Here is a 12018-nt window from a genome sequence, read left to right on the forward strand (position 1 = left end):
GGGGAATGGCCAGTGGGCTGGAGCTTGTGTGTAGTGAGGATGGCCAGTGGGCTGGAGGACTGAGCAGAGTGGGGATGGTCAGTGGTCTGGGGGACTGAGCGGAGTGAGGACGGTCAGCGGTCTGGGGTACTGAGCGGAGTGGGGATGGTCAGCGGTCTGGAGGACTGAGCGGAGTGGGGATGGGTCAGCGGTCTGGGGGACTGAGCGGAGTGGGGACGGGTCAGCGGTCTGGGGGACTGAGCGTGGGGATGGTCAGCGGTCTGGGGGACTGAGCAGAGTGGTAATGAGCCATGGTCATCTGGCTGCAAGCTGTAGCTATGAAGGGGAAGAACACACTTGACTTTTATGACATAGACTCATGCTCCATAGCCTTTGGGGGATTTGCTGTGTTATTAGCCAGGGTGTAGTCTGGGCATGTTGGGTGAGTACTGGGAAATTAATTTCTTTGATCTTTATAATAAGGCAAGAACTCGAAAGGGCAATCAAATTTTAGGAATTTTTCTTAACCAGGCTCCCAGATATAACAATGACACTAAAGTTACATTACAAACTCCAACAAATACGCTGCCAATTAACACTGCTCCCTGAAGTGGAGTCTACATTGGACGAGGAAAAGGATTTTTTTAAAAACATTCACAAAATATATACAAAGCAGAGTCAGTGAAATGGACAAAGTCATTTCCCTGGGGTCGGGGAGTCCAGAACTAGAGGGCATAGGTTTAGGGTGAGAGGGGAAAGATATAAAAGAAACCCAAGGGGCAACTTTTTCACACAGAGGGTGGTGCGTGTATGCAATAAGCTGCGAGAGGAAGTGGTAGAGGCTGGTACAATTGCAACATTTAATAGGCATTTGGATGGGTATATGAACAGGAAGGGTTTGGAGGGGTATGGGCAGGGTGCTGGCAGGTGGGACTAGATTGGGTTGGGATATCTGGTCGGCATGGACGGGTTGGACCGAAGGGTCTGTTTCTGTGCTGTACATCTCTATGACTCTAAGTCTTAGAAGTGCCAAGATAGATGAAAAGCATCAATAATGCTGGTATGATATAGCATGCTTTAGATTTCCAGCATTGGTAGCATGTTGCCTTTATTCAAAGGGTAGAGGAATTGGCCGATGTTATCAGTTCAATGCTGGTTCTGACATGCATGCACCTAGCTGCTTCCATGGTCAAGCTGACGACTGCCATAGTGACCCAGGTGCCACTCACTAAATGTCTGTGGATATGTGCACAGACCTGCACTCCAAAGCTAGAGCTGCAGGTGTTCAGCACAAATGGCAGGGTGAAAGGGGACAAAGACTTTGACTTCCCTCATAGCACCTTGTTGTTTCAAGAAGATAGTAGTGCCTGCAGGCATTAATGAGGGGGAAGGAGCCTCACCAGGGCAACAAAAAAACCTCCTCTTAGGATCGTCCAGAGGTGCCTGGCACCTCTACCTTCTGCCTGTGATGCGAAACCCTCAGAGGTTCTTGCTGAGGGGGTTGAGCTTGCATCCAGCTAGATCTCTTTCAGCAGGCTTGGATCCTCTAGGCTCAAACTCATCCCAAGTCCCAAGTCTTCCAGGCCAACAGGGCCAAGTACAGAGCAGGCTCCCACCACCCCAGCTACAGACATCAGGACTATAATTAGATGTATTGGAAGGAGGAGGAAGAAAAGAACTTACTGATGTCAAACAGGTGACATGGGTGACAAAACTAGGAGGAAGTGAGGACTGCAGTTGCTGGAGATCAGAGTCAAAAAGTGTGGTGTCTGAAAAGTGCAGCAGCTCAGGCAGCATCTGAGCAGCAAGAGAATCAACATTCCAGGCAAAAGCCCTTCATCAAGAATGTGCCCACATTCCTGATGAAGCCCAAAGCATCGATTTTCCTGTTCCTTGGATGCTGCCTGACCTGCTGTGCTTACCCAGCAGCGTACTTTTTGACATGGGTGACACATAAATGTAAATGATCTCGCATCTTTGTACTTATATTTTCACTTGAACTCTCAAAATATCTGCTCTAGTGCCTTTGTCACTGTCATATTGAAAGATGAGTAACCACTTTAAATATCTCAAATATGAAAGAATTTATAATGGCTACACATTGCTCATTTCGTACAAGCAACTGACTTCCTGACTGCAGAAAACCTCAGAAGTCAGGGATCCTTGACTAATAACTACAGCCAGGGGGAAATGACTTCTTCTACCTAACAGTTTTTCTCATGAATGCACTATCATTTAAGGCTGGGAGATTATAATAGACATTTTACATCTCCACTCTCCCACTGTATTGGGCTGCCAAGATAGGCTGCATAAAGCAATGCCTTTTAAAGGATGCTCAAGCATTAGCGGATATTCATTCAGAAATGGTAACGGCTAATCAATGATGGAAGGGTGGAAAGGACATATCTTAGCATTTCTTTCAACCTGCTGCCCATTAAGTGAGACTTCACTGCACACCACTTAGACATCATTTGCTAACTGAAGCCTTAAGAGCCGACTAACCTTAGTTCCAGGTGATGTTAGTGCCCTGTCTCACTGATGGCCAGTAGAACATTCAATGTGTAGATATTTGAAAATGGGATCACTTCAACATTTCAAGTGTACAATCAGATGGATGACAAAACATTTATTAAGCAATAGAAAAGATGAAAGACTGTAACAATAAGAAAGTCAACATCCTTTGCAATACGTATGGGTCGCTTTCCACATTCCCTATAGAATTTTAAAGGAAGACTAAACATGGCTCAGTCCTCCAGGAAGTGAGTTTCAATGATATTATCTCTGCCTTGCTCTATTATGCATTGCTCTAACAGAGTCTCTTGGATGTCCCTTTTGGTCAATATCCTGAACCGCATATTCATCTTCACGCTATGCTCTTCATCCCCTGTTTCTTCTGTACCAAGAACACCCTCCCTTTATCAGCTCCAGTTATGAAAGGCACAGAGTGGCTCAATGATGCAGGAGACCCCATACTGCATAGCCCAGCCTGAGCGGTCCACGCATCAAAACATCATCTCAAGGAGGATTATGGTCTGTTCCACTATGGCCTGAGTAGAACTATAGGTAGTATAATATCTTCATTTTGCATCTGTCTGAGGGTTTTATAAAGAAGTCATAAATCATGTTTGAAGGGGGTACCCCTTGTCTGCCAGTGAAAATCACTGTATGTCCCAACGACCTTGGAAAGATGCTGAAACCTGAAAGTTCTCTAGTACATAAGCCTCAAAGCAGCTCTCAGGATATCTAGCATAGGGGAATCAAAATGCAAACATATCAGTTATGATCTTAAACAAAAAGCCAAAAGAAATCCAAAATCTCTTTGACAATTACATATAGCTTAAACAGTAAAGACTTTTGTGGCTACCACCAAGTCTTCAGACCTGGATTTGAGTCCCATCTACTCCAGTGACGTGTAATAACATCTCTGCAGAACAGACTGTATAGGAAATATTTAAAATGTCTCTGACTTAAACATTGATGTGTGAAAGCCGTTCCAGTTGACAAACTCTGCAGATTTAAGCAATGTAGGTACAATCAATAATGGCTGCATCTGGGAGAAGCCAGGGGTGATGGAGAACATCATAGCCCAGGTTGTTTGACTCCTCAGTTACATCCCTGATGCATTTATGGGTCAATGATTGAGAGATGCCAAAGTGGGCCACTGGCAGATAAGTTCCAGTTAGCTGTGACCTTAACAGATATGGAATGGCTTTCAGAAATGCCAAGCGTAGATCATGCTTTTAGAAATTTCTAATCAACCTGGTCAGAGATGTTATTATATACCTCTGGAACAAATGGGACTTGAATACAGGTCAAACTGAGTACTGCAAATGCTGGAGATTAGAGTCGAGAGTGTGGTACTGGAAAAGCACAACAGGTCAGGCAACATCTGAGGAACAGGAAAATCGATGTTTCAGGCAAAAGCCCTTCATCAGGATCCACACTCTTGACTTGAATACAGGCCTTCTGGCCCAGAGGTAAAGGCACCACACAACTTCACAAGAGACCTGCTGGTGATGTTTGTAAGTTACTTTATCGAATTACATTTATTTAACTGACATGAAAAGGAGGCAATTAGTGCAAACTATGTACTGGTTATCATTGCTTGAGGCCACAGTTGGCAGATGGGTTCCATTACTGAATTGACACATGATTAATGCAATTGCCTGTACAGCATCTCAAATACAAATGATTTACTCCATTTTTGAAGAAAAAAAAATCAGTAACTTACTCCAGAAATGATGGCAGCCATTTTGCATAATTATTGCAAAGTTATCTTTGCATGGGATATGGCACAATTTGAACTTTGTGATTTTATGAGTGATTTGTGCATGAATGTACAAACTAGGAGCAGTTATAGACCAGTCAGCCCTTAAACTGCTTCACCATTCAATGAGATCATGGTTGAAATAAAAACAGAAATTGCTGGAAAAACTCAGCAGGTTTGGCAGCAGCTGTGGAGAGAAATCAAAGTTAATGCTTTGTTTCCAGTGACCCTCCTTCAAAACTCTTTAGTTATTCCTAGCCCTCTTGTTTATATGTTGCACCTGCATACTCTTCTTTTGTGACAGGACTCATTTTGTTTCATCTAAAATTGCTCTGCATCTTGGAATTCTGCAGTTATTCACCATTTAAGTTGTTTTTATTCTTTATGCCAAAATGAATAACTTCACACTTTCCACATTATATTCCTTGTGATTTTTGCTCACTCACTTAACCTATCTATATTCTTCAGCAACTTACTTATATCTGCTTTACAAAGTATTTCCCTACCTGTCTTTGTGTTGTCTATGAAACTATGATGATTTTGCTCCCCTCATCATTGATGTGAATAGTAAATATTTGAGGCCCCATAACAGACTCTTTCAAAAATCTATTTGTCATATCCAGCTGATCCATTTATGCATTCTCCATGTTTTCTACAAGCCAGCCAATCTTCCATGCTCATAATACCTCCCACATCATGATCTTTTATTTGCTGCAATAACTTTTGATATGGCATCTTAACAAATGGTTGTTGGCTTGATCGGAGATGCAAGATGATTCCCTCCAATCCTTTTTCTTCCCTTTTGTATGGCGGTCCCTGTGGACCATGACCTTTCTGCCTCTCCCCATTTCAGTTTAACTCTTCTTATAACCATTCATGTCCAAATTTTAAACTCAGAACCCATAAATTTCTGAATTTCCAAGTCCTTATTGGCTCTACAATAGCTCTAGAGGACAGATTAATAGTGACATGAGAAAACCATACTTTCTGGAGCTCTCTGTCACCTCCCATGATCTATCCGCACCTACCTTGAATTGTTCTATTTCACACTCATTCTCTCAGCCAGTTAATGCCACAGTTTCTTGGTTCCCCAAGAATTGACTATTCCCCAAAAGTCCCAGAACTGATATATCCTACTCCTGGCCAGGCCACTTCTGACTCAGCACAACACAGCTCCCAGGTTAACATCGCCATTGCACCTTGACTCCCTGCTATAGGAATAATGTTGTTAAACGTGAAAACTTTCAGAAAGGATTTATAAGAACATTGATGGAATTGGAGGGATTGAGCTCTAGGGAGAGACTGAATAGGCTGGATCTTTGTTTCCTGGAGCATTGGAGGCAGAGGGGTGATCTTACAGAGGTTTAGAAAATCATGAGGGGCATGGATAAGGTGAATAGCCAAGGTCTTTTTACCATGTTGGGGGAGTCTAAAACTAGAGGGCTTGGGTTTAAAGTGAGAGGGGTAAGATTTAAAAGAGACTTGAAGGGTAATATTTTCATGCAGAGGTTGGTGTGTGATGGAACAAGCTACCAGAGGTGGTGGTGGAAGTTGGTACAATTACAACATCTGAAAGGCATTTGGATTGGTGCATGGATAGGAAGGGTTTAGAGGGATATTGGCCAAATGCTGGAAAATGGGACCAGATTAATTTAGGATATCTGGTTGGCATGGGAGAGTTGGACCAAAGGGTCTGTTTCTGTGCTGTACAACTATAACTGGCTTACCTGTAATCCTTGGACTGGTAGCATTCGATCTGCAGGACTGACCAAGGCCTAATCCTTGAACTGCAAGGAGACAGATCCTGAATTCTGCTGATCTGACCATAGCTAATCCCGTGGACTAGACATGAACGAGCCCTTCACTGGATGTGGTAGCAGTCCCTGACTGAATGAGAGCAGACATGGTGATATGCAGAGACCAGCAGTTTGTTGATAATCACATGCACAGATGAAGGGTGGAAGAGGACGATTTTCTGTGATATGTTTAATACACTCCCTCCCCATTATCCACTAATTCACTATCCATGATTTGTGTACTCATGAGGTCAGCCCCAGACCCCTGCTTTTTTGTCTCATTGACTAGTCTGGTTTGATCGTGTGGTCCTTTGCAATACATAGAGGGTTTATAGGAATGGTATCTGTACATTTTGCTATCCATGGGATGTCCATGCTCCTAGCTGCCATGGAATATGAGGATTTGTATAAATTATCAGAAATGCACTAGAAATGACTAAATTTACGACCTTCTGGATAAATTGTATGTACACTTTTTGAAATGGGAGTCTCAAACTACATCAGTTTAAATGTATCCAGTCTAGCAAGAATCATAATACATTTTTATTATGTCTTTTAGTTCCTTTCTAAAAACGCCTTTATACAAAATGAAAAGAACAGAAGCTGTGTTCCATTAGCAAATTCAACACTATTCTGCTTGGAGGGATTGCATCTAAGAACAAACAAGCAGAAGAAAATTTGTTCCCTGAGTTGTTGATTATAATCCTTTTGCAAGTAATTTGTGTCAAAGACATTAACATGCAGTCTTTATCAATGCAGCTTTCTTGGTAGGCAGAGCAGAAGATGATTCTCCTTTATTGTCTTGTGCATTTTGCTTTACTACCCAGTCACTGTGGAACAATAACCTACATGAACACATTTCTCAGAAAGATAAAGATAAACCAATCAAACCAGTCAATTTCACTGTTCATAGAAAAGGTGCAATAGTCATAACTGACACACTATTAGCCATTCATAACAATTGTTTATTAGTCCACCCTTACCTTTTTCTGAGTTACAGGAATTATTGACAAACTAAAAATCCGTCATATATTTTCACATTCTTGCATAAGGCATAGAAGCAATGTCAAGCATTTATTTTTGATTGATACTAAATCCGAGAGAATTGATTCTTATTATCTTCCTTTTTACCTTTCCTTCAATAATATCATACTTGGTACCTTCCCACACTGCTGCCAGATTCTGAGTACACCGGCTATCCAATGCTACCGGTCTGTGGCTTCTTTGGCTCCACCCGGTCTCTGGACCATTCTTGCAGAGGCAGGATAGAGCCAAGGGAGTTGGAATAGCAAGGCCACCTGCACACACCTGTTGGTTAGCCGACATAGTTTTCTAAGTGCCCACTGAAGCCAACGAAAGGAGGCTGACAGGGATTCTCCAGTCGGCCTCCAGATCCCCGTAGATGGCAAGACCAGCTTAGGTGCCTGGAGATGGCTTTGCAGCAGCAGACCAGTGAGTCAGTGACTCATAGTTTAGAGAGCCTTGTTGCCTGACCAGTTATGGAGCTGTCACGGGCTGTCTTTAAAGGACTTTCACTACAATCACTACCACCTCCAACCCACAGTGTCTTGGTTGCAAGATCCATTTTTCAACATAAGATTTAAGTTGCAAGAGAGCACCTTCAATTTGAAGCTTTCCCTCCTTTCCTGATTTTCAATTTGGGCTGTTACACCTTGCAACTTGGAAAACCTCTAGTTGGCTTCAAGAAGCCAGCGACTGTCCATACTTGAATGGTGAATCAATTGGCAGGTTAATTAAGGGGACACCCCTCTGGAAAACTGGGCAGGGATCCAAAATGGTCCTGAAAATTATTTCCGACCCCTTTAGATTGCAGCATTGGAGAAAGGAAGAGTTATATGATGTAATAACACCTTCAATGCATGCCACCAAATCTCCAAGATCTCCAAATTTTGGGATCTGCATCCATCCCAGGATTACCCCTTTTGCAGCCCAGAATTACCTTTTTCTCCATTGTTACCAAAGCCTGGATTCCCCCTTCCTCCAGTTCTATTTTATCATAGCAACTTTAGAGAAAGGGGGTTATGTAAGTGAAAGGTACAGGTATCCATCTGCAAGCTGTTAAATTACTTACTAACTCTTTGCACAACCTAGATATTAAAAATAAATAGAAACATAATTCAGCACTGAAGGTGAATGTTAATCAAAAGCATTGATTTATTTATAGCTTTCAAAAACAAAACGGAGTCATGAAAATTGAATTCAAAACACCAGTAAACATCCTAAAGAATCTCCTGATAAAAATATAAATTAACTAAATGACATCATCAATCAGTAGTCGTGGAAATGCAAATTGCTTTACATGGCATGGCTTCCTTATTGTTATAAAACAATATATTCTAACTCAAACATGAGCAATTTCATTAGGGACCCGTTGGTGATGTTATTAAAATAGTATGAATCCAAAATTTTCAGTTATCCATCCTGCTATCCATCATTCAAATTTCTGCATTTATTGGCTGAAATTTTACTTTTCTAAAAAATGACAAATGGGGAACTATATAGGTAGATACCATGTCAAATGGTCAGTAACAAAAGGAGCATTCAAATCATTAGTTGTGAAATTATAAGAATCACAAAGCAAAGTGTTTCAGTCAGTAAGCAATGAAATAAAATAAACCAACCAAAACATTCAAAATACTTATGTTCAAAATCTTCCAGAGTTTTAAACTGGTGGTGATTGGTGATGGGAGAGGAGGGCTCCATACAGGGTACTGACAACATGACAAAATCTGTCATCATGAGGTCTCTACTACTGATCTTGCCAGACAAGTAGTCCTTATCCCTATTGGCATGGGTATGCACTAAGTATAGATCAATTGCTATAGTGTGTTTCACAATCTCAGTACATAACAAAATATTTTACATCCAACTACTTTTTGAAAATTAGTCACTGTTCTAAGGAAAGACATCAGACAATGTGCACACAGGAAATCACTTAAACAACCAAGTGATAATAAACAGATAATCTTTTTAATTATGTTGGTGAAAACATGCAACTGATGCAGAAACCTCTCAAGTGAAAATCAACCTGTGTTGATTAGAACCTATCAGGGCCTGGACCCAAGGTAGTGCACACAGATGCATAGACGGGTACCCACGTTTTTTGCCAGTGGCACAACAGCCAATGTTTGATGGGCTTTTACGAGGCCAGGGACAAATAATGTCTCAGGTTGAAATTCCTTACCACTAGCCTCCCTGGTTTGTACTGATAGATTGGCTTGGTTTGGGTGCAGATCCTGTCTGTACAATGGCTGATGAAAATTAAGACACTGTTTTAATAGACTCCGATATAGAATCATACAGCATAGAAACAAATCCTTTGGCTCAACCAATCCGTGCAGACAATAATCCAAAACTAAACTAGTTCAACTTGCCAGTGCTTGGCCCATTTCCCTCAAATATTTCATTTTCATGTACATATCTAAAATGTCTTTTAAACATTGTAACCGTATCCACATCCATCACCTTCTGTAGAAGTCCATTCCACACATGAACCGCTCTGTGTGAAAATTTTGCCCCAATGTGTTTTTTAGATCTTTCTCAGCTCACCTTAAAAATATGCCCCCTAGTCTTAAAACCCCCCACCCTAGGGAAAAGCCATCTGATATTCATCTTATCTATACCCCTCATGATTTTATAAACCTCTAAGGTCACCCCTCAACCTTCCACACTCCAGCAAAAAAAAATGTCCCAGCCTAGATAGCCTCTTCCCATTGTTCAAACCCTCCATTTCCAGCAACATTCTGGTAGATTTCTTTTGAACTTTCTCCAGTTGAATAATATCCTTTCTATAACAGAATCCTCTCAAACATCAAGAACAACCTTAACATATATTTTGAATTCTGATGCAATTTACTGCATTCTCACTTTTATCATGGTAGGCTTGTGATAGAAAGGCTGTAGATTTTAAGCCTGACGGCTTCGAACTTCAACATAAAAATATTCCTCATTGCATAATTAGCCTTACATATAAAAGTGTGTTTTGCACCTTTGTTAACATTTTCACTTCTCAATTTCTTTCAAATAAGCTTGGAGCAAATATCTTTTCAAAAGCTTTCAGTCTGTCAGATGGTACAAGTTAACAGATACACCTGTGCCTGCAAGTTCTATTTCAGCAGATGGAACATGCAAAATTTCCAAGTGATTTGAGAAGATACTGGGAAATTAATTTGAATAACTCTTTCCAGGCAAGGTTTTGAATTTGAACCATTATTAACTGTATAATTTTCATTTCAGGTAGTGCATCTAGTTCAGAGACAAAAGGAAAAAGGTTTAGTGTGACAGGATAAATGGCTCGGCATATTGCCAGAGCATGATGAGCTATTTAACATATAAGGGAACAAAGTGTGTATGTGTGGTGAAGCATAAAGAATTAGCTGAACTCAGTTGACAGGGAGTTAAAAGAGAACAAAGATGGTTACAGCAAAATGCTTCTACCTTTAATAATTATTATGGTAAGGACTGGAATAAGATAATTTTAGAATTAGATCCAGATGATTGTAAGGTGAACAATATGAGATAGTGGTGTCAGAATTAGTCAAAAAAAATGCATCATATGGAAAAGTAAAGAGAGATTGTTTTACTAAACAAAGTAAGGAATGGAGGATGTCGCTTGAGGACTGGTATAGATGACAATAGAGGCTCCAATTCCACATTGGTGTTAACATCAAAATTAATCACATGATTCCCACTGAGTCGATGAGTCACAAAGTAGGTGTGCTTCAAGCAAAGTATAAATTTGTAATTAAGCCTTATTAGTTGAACTCAGCAGCAAGAATAATCTGTATTGGTGAGGACCCAGTCAAAGGTGAGTCTTCAGCTAAATTGCTTACTAGTATTATTCATGTGTGCTGTCCAGTAAAATCTATTATGTTGATCTGACTCCTTGATTCAAATTTTCATTCATGCAGTGTGAATAACACTGCAGTATAAAAGGGTACTCAGAATTTCTACTTCTTTGCATTTACAATTCAAAAACAGAATACATGTATTGTTATTGGTGCACATATTGAAGGATAGAGTTTTCCAAGTATATGGCAATGAAATGTGCAGGTTAGGTGGATTGGCCATGCTGAATTGCCCATAGTGTGTGGGGATGTGTAGGGTAGGTGGATTAGCCATGGGAGGTGCAAGGTTGTGGGTAGAGGAGTGAGTCTGGGTGAGGTGCTCTTTGGAGAGTCAGTGTGGACTTGTTGGGCCAAATGGCCTGTTTTCAGACTATAGGGATTCTATAGAAATAGGAAAATAAACTTTAGAAATGTTTTGTGTAAAATTTGCATAATTCAAACTACTTTTTGACTACTTTTTATTACTTCAGTAAACTTAGCTCGAAAAGGGAAATAAGATAGAAAGAAACAAAAAATGATTACCTGCTTTCTTTTGTTTATACTGAGAGCTCCTAAGCAATTGTTTAGAAAATGATTGGAGTAAGCAGCTGTACTTAAGCTGAATTGTCACCTAGACCCAAAAATAACTAGAAGTATCAAAAGGAACAAACAGCTGAAAAATACACTAAGATGTGGAGGTGCAAGTGTTGGACTGAGGTGGATAAAATTAAAAATTGGACAACACCAGGTTATTAGTCCAAAAGGTTTATTTGGATGTACTAGCTTTCATCAGGTAACTAGTGGGGCAGGATCATAGGACACACAATTTATAGCAAAAGATCAATTTTGCTATATATTGAACAAACCTAGATTGTTGAAAAATGTGTTGCTGGAAAAGTGCAGCAGGTCAGGCAGCATCCAAGGAGCAGGAGAATCGACATTTTGGGCATAAGCCCTTCTTCAGGAAGGAGGAAGGTGTGCCAAGCAGCCTAAGATAAAAGGTAGGGAGGAGGGACTTGGGGGAGGGGCATTGGGAATGCGATAGGTGGAAGAAGGTTAAGGTGAGGGTGATAGGCCGGAGAGGGGGTGGGGGAGGAGAGGTCGGGAAGAAGATTGCAGGCCAAGAAGG

General features: G+C 40.8%; 1 long non-coding RNA gene across 3 annotated transcripts in view; it reads right to left on the reverse strand.

Moving 5' to 3' along the window:
- Window positions 1–12018, reverse strand: part of LOC122562614 — a 46373-nt gene that overhangs the window by 20553 nt on the left and 13802 nt on the right. Inside the window, exons 3-4 of one of the 3 annotated variants that reach the window (XR_006315368.1) lie at window positions 5974–6133; window positions 2591–3222 (exon numbers count right to left, since the gene is read on the reverse strand). The exons of 1 other annotated variant lie outside the window; for it this stretch is intronic. This is a non-coding gene — a long non-coding RNA (uncharacterized LOC122562614). Of the gene's footprint in view, window positions 1–2590; window positions 3223–5973; window positions 6134–12018 lie in introns of those variants that run through there. One more of the 3 variants, XR_006315370.1, reaches the window with a different exon arrangement.

The sequence above is a fragment of the Chiloscyllium plagiosum genome, chromosome 25 (assembly GCF_004010195.1).
Source record: "Chiloscyllium plagiosum isolate BGI_BamShark_2017 chromosome 25, ASM401019v2, whole genome shotgun sequence".
NCBI classification, from domain to species: Eukaryota; Metazoa; Chordata; class Chondrichthyes; order Orectolobiformes; family Hemiscylliidae; genus Chiloscyllium; species Chiloscyllium plagiosum.